At 40.6% G+C, this 23857-nt stretch overlaps 1 protein-coding gene across 1 annotated transcript in view; it reads right to left on the bottom strand.

Annotated features, from left to right (window-relative positions):
• tbl1x (transducin beta like 1 X-linked) overlaps positions 1–22049 on the bottom strand; it is a 72559-nt gene extending 50510 nt beyond the window's left edge. The window contains exon 1 of the mRNA XM_034186144.1: positions 21695–22049. The gene's annotated coding sequence lies outside the window, so the exon portion shown is untranslated. The remainder of the gene's footprint in view (positions 1–21694) is intronic.
• Positions 22050–23857: the final 1808 nt, after the last annotated feature.

Below are 23857 nucleotides of genomic sequence, written 5' to 3'. Positions count from 1 at the left end.
GCCATCGTTGTCCTGCTCCCACTGGAATGGCTCTGCATCAAGACTTGTGGTCCAGGCTGAGGAAAGATGCCATCAAAGTGACCAGCGTTCTCCAACCAGTTGTTGCTTGCGTTGTTCCTCTCATTTTGACAGAAATTAGGAAGTGCACAGCAGGTTGCTATCACAGCTGGTGTAAAGGTGAAGTGAAAATCTCTTGTCTTCAGTAGCACCCTCCACCTCGACTTCAAAATCCCTAAAGTGTTTTCTACTGTTACACAGAGTGAGCTGAGGTTCACATTAACAAATTTCTCCTCTGGGTTCAGATGTGTAGAATTTATGCAGCCTTTCAGCAACCAGTCGAGGAGTGGATCTGCAAGGTCACCAATGATTTGTAGCCGTACGTCTTCGGCCTCAGTGTTTTTCACACACTAAAACAGAAAATGGTTATGTATTTTAAAATTCTGATGCTTAATGAGTCATTATATTCTTAAGAATAAATCAGGCGAACAAAGCACAGGGTGTAGTGGATATGACTTTTTTCCTCTTAAGTTTGAAAGGTATTTGGCAGTTGTTGAGCTCTCAAAGGTCTGAATGGCACAAAACATTGGAATCTTGGGCTTTTCCAGGCATTTTGCAACTGATGTTACAAAATCTCAAAGCAAACAACTTGTTTTAGTTGAGTAAAGTAAGTAGGAAATGTAAAAAGGCCTCACACACAAGGTTTGTTACATTTATTCATGAAACTGATCTATTGTCATATTTTGCAAATGTTCATTGTTTAAAATAAGTTTTGTGAGATTACATAGTGGACTCTACCTAAAAACCACAAAAAAAAGTTAGCTGAAATCATAAAAGTGGCAGCTGTGATGTTATTGATTGTGGGACAATGAAAACGACAGACGTTCAGAAATAACCTACCTGCATGTGTCTGTGAGTCCCGTCAGTTATTTGAGGAATATGATGCGTTTCCTCAAAGCTCCGTCTGATTTCCAAGGCTTCTTTTTCATTTGGCTCGTAAATCAGCTGTTTAATCCGTCGGTGTTTTCATTACGGCTTTCCGTGCTACATCACGTAAAAACACATTCCGCCGCGCTCGTTTCTTTCTGAACAAGTCCTGAAGAAGAAGCATGTTCCTCTGATGCTGCAGTTTCAAAAGAAACGCACAAAAAATAACAGTAATCTTGATTACGCCGGCTAACAAATCCATTGTTTATACGGGCGGGCTTCCGGGTACAACTCATTTGCGTATGTCACAAACGGCAGACGTCACAACGCAAAGCATTATGGGATTGCTCTACTGACTGAATCGGATCGTAACCACGGTGCATGTAAACACGCACAGCAAGCAGATCACTTTAGGGAACGTTCATGTAAACAGGACAATCTGATCCACCAATCGGATAGAATTCAATCAGATCAGAAATAAAGTGTCCATGTAAACGTAGCTACTGACTAACAAGGACGTGGATGGCATCGATCCAGCGAATTTACAGGTGATTATGATGATGGCACGTTCTCCCAAGTTGAGAGGGTTATCTAGAGGAGGTGTAGCACCTGTGATAAACCTCTGTCGTGCCCCGATGTTGTCTTGTTGTGCATACTTCATGACGTTTATTTACACTGTTCCCTGAACAGGTGTCATCGACCAAACGATCCCCCCCAAAAATTGGTCCACCCTGCCTTTACTGCGCCCGCGTCATTTCTATGCATCAGCCGCAGTTCACCAATTATCATCTCACTTCTGCTTAAAACTGCACTCCAGTCGTCATCTATCTCGGCGACAGATATCTGACGTTTTTGTACAACAATCATTTCCACATAAATTCAGCATTATTTCATAATAAAAGAGGGGGGAAGCGATCAGAGCGTAGCAGTCAGAGGGGCTACTGCTGCAGCCTTCACTGCGCCTCCGTCATTTCAAAGCATCAGTTGCGATTCACCAATTATCACCTCATTTCTGCTTAAAACTGACTTTAGAATGATTTAAGAGGTTTTACCTTGTCAACTGATAGTTAATAAATACATTATTCCCTTTGATCGCTTTGGGTGTAGAGACTCGGTTGCGGACGAGCTGCTGTGGTCCCAAATTACACATGCGGAGTGAGGGCAGGGCAGACCAATTTTTAGGGTAGGAACGTTCGGTCTGCGACACAGGAACTCTGCTGAAACTGACCTTGCGTGTGAGTCACAGGCCACGAGATTCACAAACTGCAAAACAACGAATGACTTCACTTCGCACTATCTATTTTAGAAACTGGGCTTTCATGTAGTAAACACACAATTAACTGGACCTGAGCAATAATTCGTGCATGCAAACAAAGCATCATTCATGACTGCAGCTTTTAATTATTAAATTCATCGTTTGATATGGATGTACATTTTTGAACTAGCCAGTAGGTGGCAGAACAGCACATGAGGTGTTTTTATTTTCAGATGGAGTCTGATCAATGTTCCAAGTATGGCTATTCCAAAGGTTTGAGTTTTCCATAAGTATAAGAGTGTTTTGAGTTTTGCATAGGTATAATTTGCAGTACTGACAGTTTTTGGTGACATCCCCGTTCACACTTTCTACCCAATGTTTAATTCTGGTTTTACTTTCCTGTTGAGTATTGCATTTCATTCCATATTTGGCAGCATAGTGGGCATTATGTTTCTTGTCAAGGTTGCTCACTTAAGTCATTAGCCTATGTCATAGTGAGTGCAGCTCCAGGAGGTGGCAGACGTGTCTACGGGGTTTTACGTAGGTAAAACAAAATTGCTTTTTGATTGATGTGCTGCAACAAAGGTCATCAGAGTTGAATGAGTTTGTTCTCATCAGATGCTTTTTAAGTAGGAGATGCAAAAGATAGACTTATTTGTTGGTTTTTGAGTTATAGTTTACAGAAGGTGGTTGTAATGGATAAACCATCCACTCACTCACCCACCCACCTACATTTTAACTGTCAGCTCAGTTTCATTTTTTTTCGTGCTCCCATCACGAAATTATTCAAATTTTCGTGACAGGATTTTTGAATCTCACAATTACTAACCCTACTCCTACCCCCAGCCCTAACCTTAACCATAACCTAACCGTACTCCTTCCCATACACCCCCCCACGCTTCACTTTTAATTACGTGCAGCCGCCACAAAATGTATTAGAATAAATTTGTGCTCCCATGACAAACATTTTGCACTTTTCGTGACAATATCACAAACCAATAGATTAATGTATATTTCCTGCTGCTGAATCATGACATGCCGTGAGACTGGGTTGTAACTGTATAGGACCAACTCTGTTACCAGTGCAGAGAGTATTTAGGACAGCGAAGCAACAGAAATTTCTCCGTTGGCATCTGTGATTCAAAAGCATTTATGCAAAATATGCATGTTTTGTTTAAAGTTCACCACCAACTGAGTCATACTGACACAAGAAGTAGGAAACACACTATGCAGCTAACCTGAAACTTGTGGCATTTTACACTCTGCCATTAAGTTTGCAGTGTGTTGCGTTCAAAGTGCAACTCAGAGGTTTCCTAAAAACAAGACATTTGGACCTTTCAACTCCACCAGCAGCCTGACCGCGTATAGATGAGTAACGTGTACAAGGATACTGAGAACAGCAAATGATAAAACCAAACCAATCAACAATTATTAACTATTATTTATTTAACGTTATGTAACCATGTGTGTGTGCATTCTAGAAAAGGTTAGCATTGGGTGGTGGGGGTTGGTAAGGTTAGGCATTGCCTGCGTGAAGCACTTTGAGGCAGCAATATTGTGATATGGCACTATACAAATACAATAAGTTGAAATTGAATAATCTGAATTCACATTTGCTTTCAATCAGTTGTCATACCTGGTTTTCATGTTGTTTGAAAAAACAGAAAGGATAAACATGGATGAACATCTTTACATGAACACAATCATAATGTCTGATTCAATTTAATTTAGTTTATATAGCACCAAATCACAACAAAGGTGCCTTAAGGCGCTTCACATAAGTAAGGTCTAATTTTACCAACCCTTAGATTAGAGCAAGCACACAGGCAACAGTGGTAAGGGAAAAACTCCCTCTGATGATACTGAGGAAGAAACCTCAAGCAGATCACACTCAAAGGGGTGACCCACTGCTTGGGCCACAACAAACAAGCCAGATCATCCACAAAAAAAGACAACGAGCAATATTTATATGAAGAGTGACAAGATTTAAAAACAAACCTTTTTTAAATACCATACAAGTGTAAAGACAACTATGCACAGTACAAATAAGATGTTCCAATAATTATAAACTTGCATAATAAACAGGGGTGTTCTGATCAGATTGAGTAAGACTGGAATCGGCACAATCAATGCATTTTCTGATCGACTGGTATTGGATAAATTTAATTTGATTTAAGCAAGGTGCCAGCAGACCAAACAGGCCATCATGGCTGCTACTGCTGCTTCAAGACAGAGGGGTGTGTAAATTTGAAAAGCACTTTGCATTAAATATGCAAAAAGCACATTTTATTTTATTCACTCAGATCATCAACAGTGCATATCAGTCTCACTCTATTTCATAAGCGTGGAGTGATAACAGGCAGCACACAATGCTGCCACTGTGCCAGTTTTAAAAACATATTTCACTCTCCTTTGCTTCAAATATGCACAGTCTGTTCACAAAAACTGAAGTTTTTCTCGTCATCATGACCGTTTTCCTCCTGAATCTATTTTTTTAACATCTAAAAGCAACCTTCAAACACTGAGTGTCCTAGTTTTACTACTACAATACTACACTTTTATTAATGTGAAATTGTATCTCTCTCTCTCCACACATACATCCATACATTACACACACACACACATATATATATATATATATATATATATATTATATATATATATATATATATATACACACACACACACACACACACATATATATATATATATATATACACACACCACACCACACACACACACACACACACACACACACACACCACACACACACACACACGAGGTCTCTCCATAAAGTATCCGACCTTATATTTTTTTCAAAACCATATGGATTTGAATCACGTGTGATTGCGTCAGACAAGCTTGCGTCATGCGCATGCATGAGTTTTTCCACGCCTGTCGGTTGCGTCATTCGCCTGTGAGCAGGCTTTGAGTGAGGAGTGGTCCAGCCCCCTTGTCGTTGTTTCATTGTCAGGAAATGGCGGAATGATTGGGCTTTTTTCCTCATCAGAATTTTTTTCAGAAACTGTTAGAGACTGGCAGCTGGAAACCATTAGAAAAATTTATCTGGCTTTCGGTGAAAATGTTACGGGCTTGGTAGAGAATAAGGAGTGTTACTGTCGCTTTAAGGACGGCCCCCAGCGGCTGTGGGGCGCGCCGCGCTCCGAAGCCTCCATCGACAGGCTGAACGACCATTTCATTTCTAAAACGGATGGCTGTCTGGATCCATGACCATCGTGTGCCATTTCTCTGGTTATCACAAGAGCTGGACATCAACCATTTTCCAGCAGATTTCACTTTTAACAAGAGATTTTGTCATGGAAAGCCGAGCGGAGGCTTTGCACATCACGATGGATTCGCTACTGGAGCGAGACAAAACCACCTCCGTTTTGGTCTCACAGGACGGCTTTGAGATGGCGTTCAGACAGCTGTCGGTGGTTTTTCCATCGAGTGATTATCCGAGAAATTGTAGATGTGCCTGGACATGCCAGAACATGTCCCGTGAGGCTTCATCACGGCGTTGCTTTGCGCCATGCGGCACCACCACGACGCGCAAAGCCTCCGCTCCTCTTTCCATGACAAAAACTCCTGTAACAGTGGAATGTGCATTCATTTCCAAACTGGACGCTGTGTTTTATCCAGGACATCGTCTGACTAGCACAGGAATTGTGAAAAGACGTGGACATCAGCACTTTTTCGGCACACTGAGACAGACATGCGGAGGAATTCCGCGCGTCGCGGCGGTGCCGCATGGCGCAAAGCAACGCCGTGATGAAGCCTCACGGGACATGTTCCGGTGCATGCGTGAGTTTTTTCACGCGTGTCGGTGACGTCATCCGCCTGTGGGCAGGCTTTGAGTGAGCACTGGTCCAGCCCTCTCGGCTGAAATCCTTTGTCTGAGACGCTGCTGGAGACGGCGTGCGTTGCTTTATCAAAATTTTTTCAGGGCCTGTGAAGGATATCTGAGTGGACACTGTTCGAGAAATTCTGCTGGTTTTCGGTGAAAAGTTTAACGGCTGATGAGAAGTTGTGGAGTTTCTTTCGCTTTAAGGACAGCTCACAAAGCGGATCGGCGCGGTCGGAGGTGGCGTCCGTCTGGCTGTTTCGAGCTGAAAACTTCCTAATTTAAGGCTCTGTTCACCCAGGACGTCGTCAGAGAACAGAGAAGTTTCAGAAGAAGTCGGCATGAGGAATTTATGCCGACATTCCACTGTTAAAGGAGATTTTGTAATGAAAGAACGTGCGGGCAAATTCGGCGAGTGGGTGAACAGAGCCTGGGTGAACAGAGCCTGAAATGTGGAAGTTTTCAGCTTGAAACAGCGAGACGCCGCCGCCTCGGAGCGCAGATCGCCGTCAGGTGCCGTGGGCCATCCTTAAAGCGACACTTACACACACTTACACACCAAAATCTCTCAGCCATTAAAATTTTTACCGAAAACCAGCTGAATTTATCGAATGGTGTCCACTCAGTTGTGCCTTACAGTTTTGAAAAAATTCTGATCAAACAAAGAGCAGTGCCTGAGCCACTCCTAAACAGTGAAAAAAAAAAGAAAAAAAAAATCGACGAGAGGGTGGGCCACTCCTCACTCAAAGACTGCCCACAGGCGAATGACGTAACCGACAGGCGTGAAAAACTCTCGCATGCCCACGAGGGTTCAAGCATGTCTGATGTAATCACACGTGATTCAAATCCATATGGTTTTTGAAAAAAATAATAAGGTCGGATACTTTTCTAATAGACCTCGTACATTGCAGGACCTCAAATTTTACAAGTTCTTGTTACACTTGCCATACACTCTGAATCTCGCGCCCTCTGACTTCTGACTTTTTCCCAAGCTGAAAGAACACCTAAAGGGACACAGTTACATTAATAATCCGGAGGCACAAGCAGCTGTGGGTCGCTGGTGCCAAGAGAAGATGCCAGATTTCTTCACAGACGGGATGCAAAAACTTGACATTGGCGTAAGTGTGTGGAAAGGAAACAACATGGAAAAGTAATGATGATGCCTGATAAAAACCATTCCAAGCTGTATGTGAGTATCATGCTTGTTATTTAAATAATCACAAAAGAGGAAGAACTTTTGAGTCAACCCTCGTCCCAGTGGATTGACTTTACTGTTTTTGATTGCTGTTCTGCGTAAGTGTAAACTCAACATTAAATTACTCAGTTCGAGGGCAAAAACACCTGATTGGGTAGTCCATAATATTAAAAAAAATAAATACATAAATTGTAATATCTGTTTGTCTCATTGCATTAAATGATGTTTGAGAAATAAACAGTAAAATATCACAAGAGTAAAGTAATATTAGGTATTCTGAGTCTGATGCTTGATTACAAATGTAATTATCTGGTCCCAGATGTTAATGAGATGTTTTGAAAATATAATAACTATTAGACAAGAGAAATTATGTCACAAGCACCCAATTTTTTTCCAATGCCAAACCAAATGCTCAAAAAATATATATCTGCCATGTCACCAGTACAGAGTCAAAGCTCAAAGGCCCAAATAATTGGGTCAGGGTGTTTGTTCTGGAGAACATTTATAGTGTTGGAGAGGTCACGGAGGGTGTCTTTGTTTAAAGCCCTGGTCCCACCAAATAATGAAGGATGAATAATGAGCCACAAAGCATGTTTTTTTGATACGAGTCCAGTTATTCAACAATCGTGGGAGAATAGTGGCTCTGAAAGACAGAATATTTGGCTAACGAGGATCATCCCTGAGCGTGGCACTAATTTCAAGAAGTTCAAAATTAAGCAACAACAGCATGGGGCAGTTTGTGCACGGGGTACTATGAGGACAAACAAGGATTTAGACACGTTTGTGGTGAAGACGAGGCTGTTAAGAGCCCATTATCCAAGCACTGGCAGCTACAAGGACCGGACAGGCTCAGCCCTCTTGCGCACTACAATCCCACCTGCTTTGTGCACCGGAAGCTGTAATTATTATTATAATAATAATTATTTAAAACACAGAGGACATTTGGAGCTTTTTTACTGTCTCTGTCTCGTGTGCTGAGGTGGAGAACGTATTTGGAACAGCTTAAAAGGTAAGTATTTGTAATGTTTTTATTGTAATAGTTTGGTAAAACAGTTTCATGTTCATTCCTTCTTATAAGCACCTGTAAAAGTATGTTTATGATGAGGGGCACTCTGAGCACGCTGACGCAATGACTAGCGCTCAAGACAAGCATTATGCAGAACGCCAGCTCACGAGAGTGATTTTGCAGTCAATAACGGACAAACACAAAGTTAAAAGTTGGATCACGGTGTCAAAATAACTGTGTGTTTGAAGCCATGGAAGAAATAAAGCCAGCGAAAAGAAGTGCAGAGGTGACTGTCCAGGAACGCAGAACGCCAGTGCGCAAAAGAGCGATTTTGCAGACATTAACGGATGAACACAAAAGTTAAAAGTTGGATCAGTGTCAAAATGACTGTAAGCCAAGGAAAAAAGAAAGCCACCACGAAGAAGAACAGAGGCGACTGTCTAGAAACCCATGGTTTGGTTCTAGCTTGTCTGGTGCATTTAATGACTCTGGAACACAAGTGAACCACAGCCTGGCGCACGAATGCGCACACCGGCCAGACTGTACTGGAGTGTCTATTTTTGGACTGCGTTTAAAAAAATGTGACAAAATCTTGAATGGATGCTGTGAACTGAAAACCCACACTTTAAAAGGGACCAAGTGTGGGAGGGCTACACGTGCACCAACGTCACATTACATGACACTACATGGATCATATCCCGCGACACGAGCCATTTGAGGCTGGACGGGGCTCAAATGACAGGTCGGTCATGATACCTGGCATATGTGAGGTACAGAGAGGCACCTTAGTAGCAGATACATGATAGCTTAAAATGTGGATCATTCTTCAAATAATCGGTGAAACACTCATGCGTGGCTCATTATTCGGTGGGGCCGAGGCTTAATTAGCTAAAATAAACACCAATGTAAACTCCCAAAGCAAATAATGATAATGATAAAGATAAATTCTGTTAACTACTGTGTCAAGCTGTTTTGTGAGGTACTGTGTAATGAACAAAACCTTTTAATAAAATGTCCCTTTATAGTTACCATATCAAAGCTGGCATCATGGGTTTGCTATCAGTACTGGCTACTAAAACTTTAGTATTGTGACATACTTTACATTATGATAAGGATACAATAACTGAATTGTCTAAGCCTTTGCTTTCGGACAACGCAAACATTTTCTCACCATTACTGACTTATAGCAAAATTCAAAGGCATCTGTGAGTCCACAACTGACTTCATTTTACCAAGAAATCAAATATCAACCCTGCATTCTTAGCTCATACCGCCTCGCTGTACTTCTTTTGTGAAAATATAAATAAAAATGATATTATGAAACACTATTCAGAGAGCACATATGCTTGCACAGCTGAAAGGCAGTGTAATTGAAAACAATATTCCTTTTTGCAGAAAAAGTACCAACTCTGACATGCATATGCTTGCACAACATCCTGAACAGTCATCCAGCAGCAGCAGCAGGAACAGCAGCAGTGACTCCTTCCTCAAAGCCTTGTTTAAAATTACAGGTCTATCTCCGAATCACATTGGAAAGCCAGCAAGAGCCACTCCAACAGCCACGAGCTTTGGAAAGAAATGTTTGTGAGTTTGGACTATCTCAGCACAAGCAGCCACACATGGGCATGAAAGAAAAGGTTAACATGTGAAAAAACTAAATACATTTCATATCTGAGAAGAACTGCAGCTTCAAACACTGAAAAATAGACACACTAATTAGCAACCAAAACAAAAACAGCTGGAAGTTAAACACACCCTGAAAAGCATGTGGCTTCCTCCCAGTGGCTTTTAAACATGCATAAGGACAGAGTGAACACACAATAATAAGAAGAGTCACCAGAAATCCAAAATAACTCCAAATAAATAACTATAGGCTTCCACAAGCGGGGACTTGTATGGGTGTTATTTTAGAGTAACCACTAGCCAGCCAGCCAATTGGCTGACAGCCCATCCACACTGCATGACTGTTGGGGAGAGAGGATGGCTAACCTCCCCCTACAACCCATCATAAATAAATACTGCAAGAGAAATATTTGGACAGCCAGATACAGAGCTCTACAGCAGCACAAAGCTGACACGGGCTTTCTCAGGGGACTTCCTTTCCTTGCCTGTGAGCCGGGAATGCATTCTGGTGTGCATGCAGACGGACTATCACAGTGTATCTTGGATTTACTGTTGTCTCATCAGTGCATCTGTCCAATGTGTCCAGAGCAGCTTGAATTGAATGACTGTTATAAGCTGTTTAAAGCAAAACAATCACTCGGTATAGGCCACTGGAAGACTGAGGACTAAATCTTCTCATAGTGGTTGTCAGCTCATTTTAGAGGCAACACTGAAGCCCCAGAGAGCAAGTTTCACTTCAGATCCTGTCAGTGAACAAGTGGCTGACAGACAAATAACCTGTGGGTCAACAGCATTATTGATTTATGCCCGCTGAGGACTCCATACAAAGGTAAATGTGCTCCCAATCTGTCCTTTAAAAAGACTATCACAATACATCATAAGCTGCTACAAAAACAAAGCAATTGCATTATTTTGATTATTCACTATGCTGTACCTGGAACATTTTAAAAGGTGTATGGCTTCTGGGTATTTTACGATTCAAGTCATAAAAAAATGCTTTGGCACCACTATAATTTTATTCTTGAGCATTTAAAGTGCATATCACTAGTAAATAAAATGTCAAATGAGCTGACTATTCTAAACAAATATTGGTGTCATGTGCCATGAGAAATTAGGTCAAACAATGGAAATTTCAGCCTGATTTCAGCTGCTGCTGATAAACGCTCAGAAATATGAAGCAGTGAGGAACGTGGACTTTGATGACATTATGTCATAACGCCCCTCAAGACCATCTATTGAAATAAACGGGGAAAACAGACTTTTTTTACAGTGTGAAATCAGTGTTTCTGTGTACTTTGAGGGTGAATATGTCAAAATGGTTAAAATGTGTGTTTCAGGAGGATGTAGTCACATGATTACTGATGTTTATTAGGCGGACAGAATTTCCAAAGATAATATTTTGAGGAGGAAAGCGGGAGGTTTTTTTTTATTATTTATTTATCTTTTATTGTTTGAGTGCCATCTGGGACAGACTGCAGAAGTGAAGCCCAGAACAGCATGAGAATGGTCTTCAAAACATGGACCTAACCACGAATTCCATTCATGGACTCAGGTACAGTGACTTTCAGACAGGTAATAGTCAGTGCTTGACATTACATCATGATTATGGATCAAAGTAGATGTCAATCTGTTACTTTTTTCAGACACACTCTGGCTTATTTTACTTTTATCAGCTTTATGAGGACTTGCAAAAGCTAAAGAGTTGGAAGTAATGATTTACAATCTTTATCTTTTTTTAAGATAGTGTTGCCTGGAGTGAGATATGCCCTTTAAATAAGGGAGTCATAGCATGATATTGCCAATATGATCAAAATTCACACTGTGCGGAAACAATTTAGAATGGGAAGAAATTCAAGCAATCCATGACCTACATTTTGTAGTGACATCACAGATCATGTGGGGGCTTCCCCGAATTAGCCCAACAACCGGCCCGGCTATGAATTGGGCAGGATACTGGCCTCCGTTTTGGCGTGAGATTTCCCACTCCTAAATGGCCAATAGGTGAGCAGCGCTGGAATTCCCTCTCCTAAACGACCAATAGGAGAGCAGCACTCGCGCCACATCAATGCGAGGCTGATGCATGGGCTGATGTCAGCGTCTCGGACACCAACCAATCACAAGCTAGGAAACAGAGGCCAGTATCCGGCCCAATTCAGGGCCGGTTGTCAGGCTATCCCCGAATCTGCATGAGGATGCTGGGAAGGATACGGTGACTACCAATCGGAGCAAAGAAAGACAGTGTGACATCAGCCGGCTGCTTGCTCGAACAAAATAAACCAAAATGGCAGAAAATGCTCCAAAACTGCTTATTTCTGTATAAATCTAATATGTTTTGCATATATTTTGTAAAGGTTAGTGACAAATAAACAGTTAAATCTAATAAAGTTGTTTTTGAAACCAGAAAACAATACAGTCAGTGCAGATTAATTTAGACACCCACTTATAAAACTATCAAATGTGGTGATTGGTCGACCAGCTTTCTCACCTTCCATGCCACAAGATGGAGTCTGCAAGGCATTGTGGGAGATGGTGCGAAGAAGTGAGACAACTAAAACTGGGGCACTCAGAGAGCCCATTCCTTCAGTAAGGTGATAATGGTCATCCATTATTACTGATGCCAATTGCCAGGTGAGAGTACTCAGATCTGTGATTTTATCTTCCAGCAGACCTTTGTAAGGTCATAAGGTAAGAAAGAGTGAGATAAAAAGAAAATCTATCTCGTCATGCTCAGGAAATTGAAGAGGTAAAAGAAAATGCCATCACTGCACAAAATAGCTTCATATTCTATAAACCATGTTTTGGCAGTTATCTTGACGATGTACTGTGCACAATTTGAAGCGTAGAGTGGAAGTGCATTTGTGGCATGTCCAAATCCACTTTACCATTTACCCAGTGCATAATCTGAGCACAAAGTAGGGTGCACTCACCATTTAAAACAAACAAACAAAGACACATGGACATGGAAGGAAAAATGACAACTGTGCCAGTTAGAAACAAGCAATAACACTTCCACAGCTTTTCACTGACTGGAAAAGTGCCTTTGAGTTTTATCATCCACAAACAGACAAACACACAGGGCAACCACATACCCATCTCACAGCTCTGCAGTCCACACAATTTTTTGTTTAAAACAAAACTAGAGCACTGCGGTCACAGAGCGCAAACCTCAGTCAACACTAGTTTCCAATTCCATAAATTTTTACCTTGGAAAAATTTTCAAGGTGAAAGTCCTGCTAGAAGTGGCTTTTCATAAGCTAAAATATAATACAAAATATAGATCAAAGGGGCTTTTCAATGTTAAAATGAAATATCTGCTAAATCTGCAGTACGGATCAGATGCAGGTCAAACTTAGTCTATTCATTGAGAGTGTCAGTTTGCACCTCATTGTCACAAATGAGAGTGATTAAGGCACTTTTGATTGAGATATAATGTAAAATGTACACCAAATGGGCTTTTCAATATTAAATTCAAATGTATACAAAATCCACAGTCTGCATCAGATCCGGATCAAACTTTGTCAGGTAATAGTGAGTGCCAGTCTACACCTCACCTTCAAATATGAGAGTGATTGGGGCACGTTTGACATATATTAGGGGTGAAATGATTAGTCGAGTAACTCGAACAGTTCGATTACAAAAAATGTTTGAGACAAATTCTGTACCTTGAAGCTTCATTTAATGTTGTAGTACATATACAAGGCCTGTGTGTGGTGTTGTAATGTCCCCAGAAAAGAAACAGAAGAAGACTAGAGCATGTGCACAAGCCGTGTAAGAGCTAATCTGTTGCACCAAAAGCGATTGCTTTCCAATGCGACACAAAACAGTAAAATAAAGCCTTTTAGGAGAAAGATGATCCTCACTGATCATCTGAAATAGCTTAATGCGCATTTAAAGCAAAGCACTGTGTTTGTTTGTTTTTTAAACACTGTTTCGTCCGCTGGCTGCTCTCCACTCTACGTGGGGAGTGACTATTCGTGTGGCAGCGGCTGGCTACTGCCTCTGTCCGGTGCGAGGGGCTCAGGGCTCCCCTCACACCGAGCGAGTCACAGCTCTGTCCCCGGCCACACTGACAAATAGTCTCTGAAAGAAGTCCACTCTTTCTTCTGTCTTTTGCTCAGACTCGCACTGAGTGTTTCGCTTTTTAATTTTCGCTTTTTTGGGCAACACACAACGCTTCTCAAACACGGTAACTTAAATCAAATAATAACAATAATAAAAAAAAAGTGACTGCAAGACTTGCATGTTCAACCTCCAGCTGAAACGCATCTGCTGAATCGCAGAAAAAGAGAAAGAAAAAAAATTCACGCAGGGACCCAGTCCACCAACCTATTAAAAAACAACAACAACAAAAAAAAACTTGGTTACATTTTACAACTTGGGGAAAAAACAAAAACAGAAAGCCACATCCCATCGCCATTTCAGCAAAATGTCAAGACTTTGGCTGAACTCCTGACACTGGGAAAGATCCAAAACTTGTAAAGATGTGAAAAAATAACTACCCAGGAAAACAGAAAGGGATACACTGAATTTGACAATTTGTGTGATGGTGCAGTGACATTGTGCCATTGCTTAGGAAGAGCCCTGGACCGTTGATGTTTAAAAACGCAAGAGTACTTTTTATCCGATTAATCACCAGAATAATCAATAGAAAACTCGATTACTAAAATAATCCATAACTGCAGCCGTATAACATATAAACTGGGTTTTCAATGTTAATTTCAAATGGCCACAAAATATGTAATCTGGGTTAGAAATGTTGTCAGTCCATAAAAGACTGTTTTTTGGTTATTTCTACTCAATTCTTTTTTCCTTGCTTTGGCTAGCCTTGCTAGTCTTTTTTGTGGTGTTTCTTTGTATTATGTTTATATGGTACATTTGGATTTATATGTGGGACTATACATGTGCTGATGGATGAATGTACTTGATTATTGGGGTATATTTATATGTATTAATGCATATATCATGTGTATAAGCTAATTATGTTATTTACTTAAGGACAACAGGTGGGAGTAAATAAGTTTTACTTCTTCTCACTCCTTTTCGAAAATCCATTGATTATAGTTTTCTTTATCGTTTATATTATTATTGTTGTTGTTTGTGCCTTGATATTTGAAATAAACATTTCAATCAATCAATACCATCCTACATAACACTCTCAAATATGAAAAAAATTTGATTAGTATTTTTTTGACAGAGTTATGAATTTTTTTTTAATTCATTCAATGTTAAAGGGTAGGGATTTTTCCAGTTTTCCAAGATCTTTCCAGACTTTGACCTTTGACCCAGAAAATGGTAAAAAAAAAAAAAAAAAAAAAAAAAAGAATTAGTTCTTGCCTATCAGGATATGAATCCTCTGTGTAAAAAAAAAAAAACATTCATAACAGTATATGAAAAATTGTGAGTTACAGGCTGTTCACAAACAAGCATTTATTACCTCTGTTGGCAGGAGGTAATAAATAAAACAAACAGTAACGCTAAGCACAAGGGTTTTTTTGTGTTAAAATTTTTTCAAAGAAAGTAAAGATGAAACACAAGACACTGTTTGTCCAATAATCATCAGCACATGATGAGGGGGAAAAAAAAAACAGCTAGGAGGCAAAACGTAAACACCTCAACAGACCTTCACCAGCTGCATGCTAAATTCCATTTTGAGGTGATGCACAAACATTTTGACATGCTGTGACTGATACCCTCCACTCACTGCAACTTTCCGAGCCCACTGTGGGGGTGTTTGGGGAGTGCAAACCCAAACCACCATAAAAACAAAACTAACAAAATGTCATCAAGGTCATTCAAAGGTCACAATTTCAAGTAGAAATTACTTTCGACACTTCAGAGTAATAAATTTCAGGATCCAAAAATAGAAAATGTAAAGCTGTTAGAGACAAGCAGTTAAGGCACAAAAGCTCCTTGTTCTCTTAAGTGAGGCATTAAACCATTACTGTTTGGACTGTTTACTGCACAGAGTAGAACAAGAAGGCTGGTAAACAACCCAGTCAGATTATTGTTAAAGTCTTCATTTTCAAACCCTACGTGATCAACAGTCTGTGGTATTACAGTTTCTGTCATGATGCAAATGAAGTGAGTACATGATGTCCAGCTTATGACCAACAACACATGCACCAGTCAACTCCCAAACAAAATTTTATGTTATGTAGGCACGGCCTTTTCTTCATGGTGTTGTACAGTGTAATTTGTTTAAAATGCCTCTGCCTCATTTCAGGATTTAAAATACAATGGTCTTTTTTAAACAGGCTTTCCAAAGCTTTTAGACCGTTGGCACCACAACGTTTTTATTTTTGGATTGTGATATTTTATCTTGTAAAGCACTTTGTGACCTTTGTCTGTGAAAAGCGCTATATAAATAAAATTGACTTATATAAATAAAGGTTTACTACACTAGGATCAAAAACAAAGAACACACAACAGCTTCAATGCCGAAAACAAAATACCAGCATCCCTTTGGCAGTGATCATTCAGACCATTGACCAAACAAGTTAAATCAGGTTGGTGCAGTATTGCAACAGCAGTGACATTTGTAGCATTCTACTGGCAATGCCCTTCTGGTGTTGTTGAAGTAGGAACCAGGAATAGCTTGATTGAGCTCCCAGGCTAGGCTTTTGAAGTGTGTTTATGCATATTCTGTACGGTCACTCAGTAAATTATCACCAACATAAGGATACAGAGATTAAACTCCATTACATTAAGATAGGGTGCTGATTGAGCCATGAAACTAATCTGACAATGAATGTGAACGGTACAGAGAAAACTCAAATATACGGTGCTACATCTGACCTATGTAGGCTAGGCTCTGATGCCTATTGATGTTGGTGCTTATTAAAAATCCGCTACTAAAAACATTTTAATTGTAAAGAAGTGCATCGATTTGGCGAGATGGCATTTCCCTCATCCCTCTCTATTAGCAAACTTTAAAGCTTTAACAGTGGAATATCTCTGAGGGTATTCCAGACAAACACTCAGATGTTAAAAGTGTCTCTTCTGTGTTAAAAAAATGATGTAACAATGATGAGGAAATGGGGATATTGATAACTTTTTGAGAATCACTCAAGTAAGAAAGTGTCATCATTTTAAAATAAGTGCACTATGACCAATAAAAGCACCAATCTTACTTTATACAAATAATGAATGTTTATGAGTTCAATGGTACGAATATTTCATTCGGTGAAAGATGGAACATACTGTTCAACGAGGCAAATATTCGATCCATTGAAAAAAATGACAAAAACATTCATTATTTGTTTTATATAACACCTATAATAGATCCTCGTCATTTGACATTTTATTAATTTATAAACAATAGAAAGGGACTTACATTTTGGTGTGTGTCACTGGTGCTTTGGCATCAACAGTCCAACGCAAACTTTAAATAGGAGTCTAAAATTGCTCTCAACCAACTTGCAAAAAACAATTCTGATGATGGAGTCCATGATGCCGTGTACTGACTTCATGAACAGACTGCCGTCTGCTTTCCTCACTCCAGTGAAAAATTGCGTCCAAAATTTCTCCAGCTCTTCATCCTAACAGCTCTTCATGCCTTCAGACAGCTTACAGTGCAGTGGATGTTTTTTTTTTTTTTGGTGTTAGAAGAATTAGCACCGTCAATTAGCTCCTTCAAATTGTTGTCTCTCAGCAAAACAAACTCCACCATGTTTAGCTAAATGCCGCCCCCACGAGTGAGCGGTGGTCGCAGCATGCAGTAATACAAAACTTATGGAACCAAATTTGCACGCTAAATGCAAAGCAACACAAATGGGACAAATAATCCATGTCACGTGACGTACAAAGCACCAATCAAATGACAAGGATCTACTCAGCCGTTATATAAATTGCAATAATGAAAAGCCAACAATGATCAGCATGACTAAAAAATAAATGTGACCCCAAACTACAACAGAGACCACAGCAATTGGGCGGAGTTATAGGACTGTCACTAAAGATACTAGTCTACTAGCTAAATACAATCCATAGCCAGTAGGAAAAAAAATAAAGTGTCATTGAGGAAAAGCAGGGACATGTGGTTCACTGGAGGTATTTCAACGCATCAAATTCTCACAATTGTGTGAGAACTGCATACCAGACCTTTCTCCTATTGTCAGGTGACAGCTTTTGGTCCATTATTGCCATCACTTCATCTAAGTGATCTGTTGCATCTTAAGTTGGGAAATGAACCCTCCTAACAAAATCTGGAGGGAAAAGTACAAATAGTTCCCGCAACAGTCTGGATTCATCCCATTATGCATTCTGACTGCTCATATATAATTCTATTTACATTTTTAAATTAAAATAAAGCAGTGTGAATGTTTATACCTTTCGTCGCATGAATCCCCCTATTGTAAGCAGAGTCCCATTTTGAAAATCATTCACATTACACACTATTGCTATGAGACAGGCAGACCACTGGGGAAAAGGAAGCAAAGAAGGCCAAAGACCACTTGGCTCAGAACTGTCACAACTGATCTGAGGAGATGGGCCTCTCACAGGGGGGAAACCCAGTCTGCAGCCAAGGAGAAAAGGACCATGGCTGACCATAGCCTTTGGTCCCATTTGGGATCCAGAAGACACAGTATTATCCACCCTTTCACCACGTGAATACAAACACCAGGCGTCAGATAGCTAAAACCACTCAAAAACAGCTTTCAATAAAAATAAAACAGAAAAGCTTTACGCATTTATGTCTCTCTAGCAGCCATCCACATCATTTCAGAAATTGCATGACATGCACCAAAGGAAAGGGTTCAAATGCAGTGATCGCACCCATTCACGCTAGCCGCCACTGTCCCTGTGCGTTTCTGTGCTTATTGCTTTAAAGGGAAAGGAGCTGCTGCTTGCCACGCCCCTCTTCCTTCAGAAAAATGGCTTCTTCCCCTTTATCGCTCACATGATTGTCCAGCTCTTCTTCTCTAACTCTGCCCCTCTGAAAACAAGGTCCAGATCCACTCACATTCATCAATCATGATGCAGTGATGGAGTAATTCAATCCTGAAGTTGAACATAGTGCGCTGATGGCTGATAGCTCCAATATCATCATCACAACTGAGTGGTTGCACAAGCATGTTACAATATAAAAACTATACTATTAAAAACAAAACTCCAATGCTTACAGCTTTACGTAGAGCATTTGTAATGCCGTAACTGTGTCACGCATCACAGCGCCCTCTGATGGTCATAATCAAAAGTCAGGTTTGTCACCAGACTGTTGTGCCTGACTCCCGTGAAGGAGGTCTCACAGGGGTAATTCTACCGTAACAGAATTACAATCGGAACAAATTTTTTAAATGGCAAGCTAAAATTCAATTCAATTCATTTATATAGCATCAAATCACAACATAAGTCGCCTCAAGGCACTTCATATGGGCAAGGTCTAACTTCACCAACCCAAATATGAGCCAGATTTTGCTGTCATTGTAATTCAGTTACCGTAGAATTGCCCACAGACAGAGGGCTCGTCTACAGCCATGCTGCGTTCCAGACATGTCCGCAAGTTGGAAATTACAACTCCAACTGGGATAAAATTTTTGAAAGCACAGTCTTTTGGATTTTTTAGCTCAAAAATGATGTCAGCATGATGTCACTACAACTATAATCATGTCATCTTACATCAGGAGTATTTTGACTGTAATATCGCAAATGTAATTTAATCACTTCTAACAAATCACTTGCTTTTCAGGACCACCCTGCTTAACTTCTGGGATCTGACGGAATCTGGCATACACACAGCAGAGCAGCTGCTCTATGTGTATACTCAAGTATGGTGCGAAAATTCCTCCTCTGCAAAGGCAGACTTTTTAAAAATGGTTTCTGATGTATATTTGTACAGTTCCACATCCCCTCAGATGCCGCTGCCATTTTCATGTATGCCTGATCTCTACACATCTCTGAATTCTGGTAGTTCCTGCTTTGGCCACAAGGAGGCTGGCTGTCATTGTAATGTACTAATAACACATTGCACGACAGGGGTGTCAGGATGTCATTGCAGTATTATAATGTCTTCATACTGCAAGCCGGGGCCAGATATGACCAGAAACTTAACATTTTTAATCTAGGTGACTAAATGTACCAGCAATCAACCTGTACTGCCATTTGGTCGTTATTCCTATTTTATGCATGCCCATTTGGTTACCTCTGATGCTCTTTGTAATGTTGTTCAATGGTTGTTTATGTACCTCCAAAGGGCAACGCCCTAGAGTCTATGGTTAATGCCATAGGTTATGTCTTCTTTGTAAATGCCCTATTCTTCCTGAATATGTATACTATCTTCTTTTAGGTATCAAAATCCAACCCCTCATCTTTGTTGTGACACCTGGATAATGGCTTAAGTAGGGGATTGCCTCTTCGGGTGATATACAGTGGGGACATTGTGTGTCCCGTGGCTGCTATGGTAGCCATGAAGGCCCAACAGGAACCCTGAACACAAGACATATAGTGGGACTCTAGTGAAACAAGAAGTCCTCAACGGTGGATCACATGGAGGAGGTGATGGCTTGTAACTCAATTCACTGTTTCAGAGTTGTGAATCTCGGACTGTTTCGTGGTCCGTGACTCATGCGAGAGGTCAGTTTCAGCAGAGTTCCGGTTCAGGGCACAATGTAAACAAACCTCATGAAGTATGGACAACAAGACAACATCGGAAGTCCATCACAGGTGCTACACCTCCTCTAGATAACCCTCTCAACTTGGAAGAACGTGTCATCATCATAATCGTCCATGAACTCGCTGGATCAACACCATCAACATCCTTGCTAGCCATTGCTTACATGCACTGTGAGACTGGTGCCATGGTGCATTCTGGGAAGCGCAGGGGGCCACCAGGGGGATTATGGGAAACGCTAAAGTAGCAAAGGCGGATGAAGGGTGCATCAAGTCCTCACACCCTGATAGTCTGGAATTTCCCAGCCATCAGACCAGGCTAAAGATCTGTCATGGAGGGTGTGTTTGTTGCCATGCAACAACATGCCCACATTTAATCTCTAGATCAACCCTGGATGTAGACATCCCATCCGGGAATCGACCAACAGACAATCCTCCTCATCAATGACGGACTGCCAAGATGAAGAAGACCATCTTCTTCTTTTATAGTAGACTTGCACACATGTAGCGACAGACCACAGACCAGGTCAGTGGGTGTGTCTAACAGAGCAATCAGGACTCTCCACCTATGGCCTTTTGTGACATGTCAATGAAATACAAAACAAGCTGTCCCAAGCCCTAAATTTGAGGTTATAAAAGAGGAGTTCTATACAAGCGCAAACAATGTGGGATTCTGAGGATGTTTATCCTGAGATGCCAGCCATTCTGAAGTCTAAAAAGGCAGGCAAAAATTATTTTTAACACAATGTGACCCTTTTAAGATAGCCAACAAGCCAACAGAGCTCAGCAGTGTTACAGTAACACAAAAACTGGTGGCAACAGCTCATACAGTAGAATCCTCCCCTCCCCCACTCATGTGCTTTTCAAATCTACATGGCAAAATAAATGGATTATTCTGACACCAGTTTAAACAAAGTGATTACGACTGAATGAGTGCAACCCATTCCATTTGTGCCAAAAAAAAAAAAAAAACACAACTAACTAAAATCGGCAAAACAGCTTAGAGCCTCTAAAAACTTATATTGTGTATATTATGATTCAAGTATAATTTTAAAGAGCGTCAAAGAAAGAAACGAACACAGCGAGATGTCCGGATAAGTGGCAAAGAATAAAAGAGAAATTGCAACACACGTGTGGAGTGAGGGAGTGACGAATGTACGTGCCGGTATAACGTTTATACGAGCTAAAGTAACACATGGGTGCGAGCAGCTCGAATAAAGCAGAATAACACCGGCTTACCTTTTCTTCTTTTTTTTTTTTTCTTTTTTGTAAGTGAACTCGTGGTGTCCGCCACCTCTTCCTCTTCCACAAGGAGGGGAAAAAAAAAAAAAAAAAGCTCCAACTTCACTAAGCTAGTAGCGACGACTTTCCTCCCATTTCGCTAATTATCATATCGCAAGTTCCGACCGCAGCTTTATGACTCACAGTCGGCCAATGTGGCGTGCGCAAAAAAACAAACAAACAAAAAAAAAACACACACACAGACACACAAGCGTGTGTACGCACACAGCTGACAGTAAAGTTGGAAGGAACCCGAGTTTTTGTGGCTGAAGCTGCAGGCTACTCTGTGTGGAGCTGAGTTTCAGTGTTCTGAGAAAAAGGGACGGCAGCGGCGGTAGAGCGACGTAGACGGAGAATGGAGGAGAGAGAGAGAGAGAGCGCGCGCGCGAGAGCTAAAGGTTGACCTCAAACCAGCTAACCGATGTTGTGTTTTAATCGTAACTCACTTATCGAGGGTGAGAAAGCCATTCTAAAATGTTGAAAGATATTTTTTGGCGTTTCTGTACATTTTAACGTCTTTAGATTTTAGAGTGTTTAAAGGGGACAAACACCATTTTAGCTAGCTTGCAACCTGAGCTTTATGTTTAAGAAGCGGGTATTAATACGATACCGTTTTCCTTATTCTCGTACGTCGTCCAGTAACAAACAGTTGTGATGTATGACATCCAATAACAAACCTTTGTGGTCGTTGGGTATCCAATAAGAAACCACTGTAAACGTATGCCATCCAATAACAAACCGCTGTGATCATACGACATCCAATCACAAACCACTGTGATCGTACAACATCCAATAACAAACTGTTGTGATCATTGGGCATCCAAAAAGAAACCACTGTAATTGTACGACATCCAATAACAAACCACTGTGATTGTACAACATCCAATAACAAACCACTGTGATTGTACGACATCCAATAACAAACCACTGTGATTGTACGACATCCAATAACAAACCACTGTGATCCTACAGCATCCCAAAACAAGCCATTGTGATCGTACTACATCCGATAACAAACTGTGGTGATCGTACGACATCCAATAACAAACCACTGTGATCAAACGACATCCAGAAACAAGCCCTTGTGATCGTACTACATCCAATAACAAACCGTTGTGATCGTACTACATCCGATAACAAACCGCTGTGATCGTATGACATCCGATAACAATCTGCTGTGATCCTACAACATCCCAAAACAAGCCATTGTGATCGTACTACATCAAATACCAAACCCTTGTGATTGTACAACATCTAATAAATTATTATGATTGTAGGGCATCCAGTAACAAACTGCGGTGATCGTACGACATCTGATAACAAACCACGGTGATTGTACGACATCCGATAACAAACCGCGGTGATCGTATGACATCCAATAACAAACTGTTGTGATCGTACGACATCCGATAACAAACTGTTGTGATCGTACGACATCCGATAACAATCTGCTGTGATACTACGACATCCCAAAACAAGCCATTGTGATCGTACTACATCAAATACCAAACCCTTGTGATTGTACGACATCTGATAACAAATTATTATGATCGTAGGGCATCCAATAAGAAACCACTGTAATTGTACAACATCCAATAACAAACAGCTGTGATCGTAGGGCATCCAATAAGAAACCACTGTAATTGTACAACATGCAATAACAAACTGCTATGAAGTAGGGCATCCAATAACAAACCGCTGTGATGATACAACATCCAATAACAAACAGCAATTATCAGTAGATAAAGATGGGCATCATGGTGTCAAAGCTGTACAGGGGGCAGTTGACCAGTTTCAAGCTCAAAACTTGGGTTTAGTGTCAAGGTTAGGCGTGTGCATGAACTGTGACGTTGGGTACTATAAAAATGGATGCGGTATGGAAAGCAATTTGTGGTTTATGGATAGTATCATGTTAGTAGCAACGGCATTATTTTTATGTTTTGGGTTTCATTAGGGGTTGGAACAATTCACAAATATGTATTGTGAATTGATTTTAAAGTAAAAGACAGAACTACATTGATACATGAACTATGGATTTGATCTAAATGTGCTAGTCAATGGCTTGATTTTTAATGTTACTGTAAGTACTAGATCCACTGACTGCCAGATCCCATTTATGCA

This window comes from Thalassophryne amazonica, chromosome 14 (assembly GCF_902500255.1).
Source record: "Thalassophryne amazonica chromosome 14, fThaAma1.1, whole genome shotgun sequence".
Taxonomy (NCBI): Eukaryota; Metazoa; Chordata; class Actinopteri; order Batrachoidiformes; family Batrachoididae; genus Thalassophryne; species Thalassophryne amazonica.
This window is presented reverse-complemented; position numbering and strand designations above follow the sequence as displayed.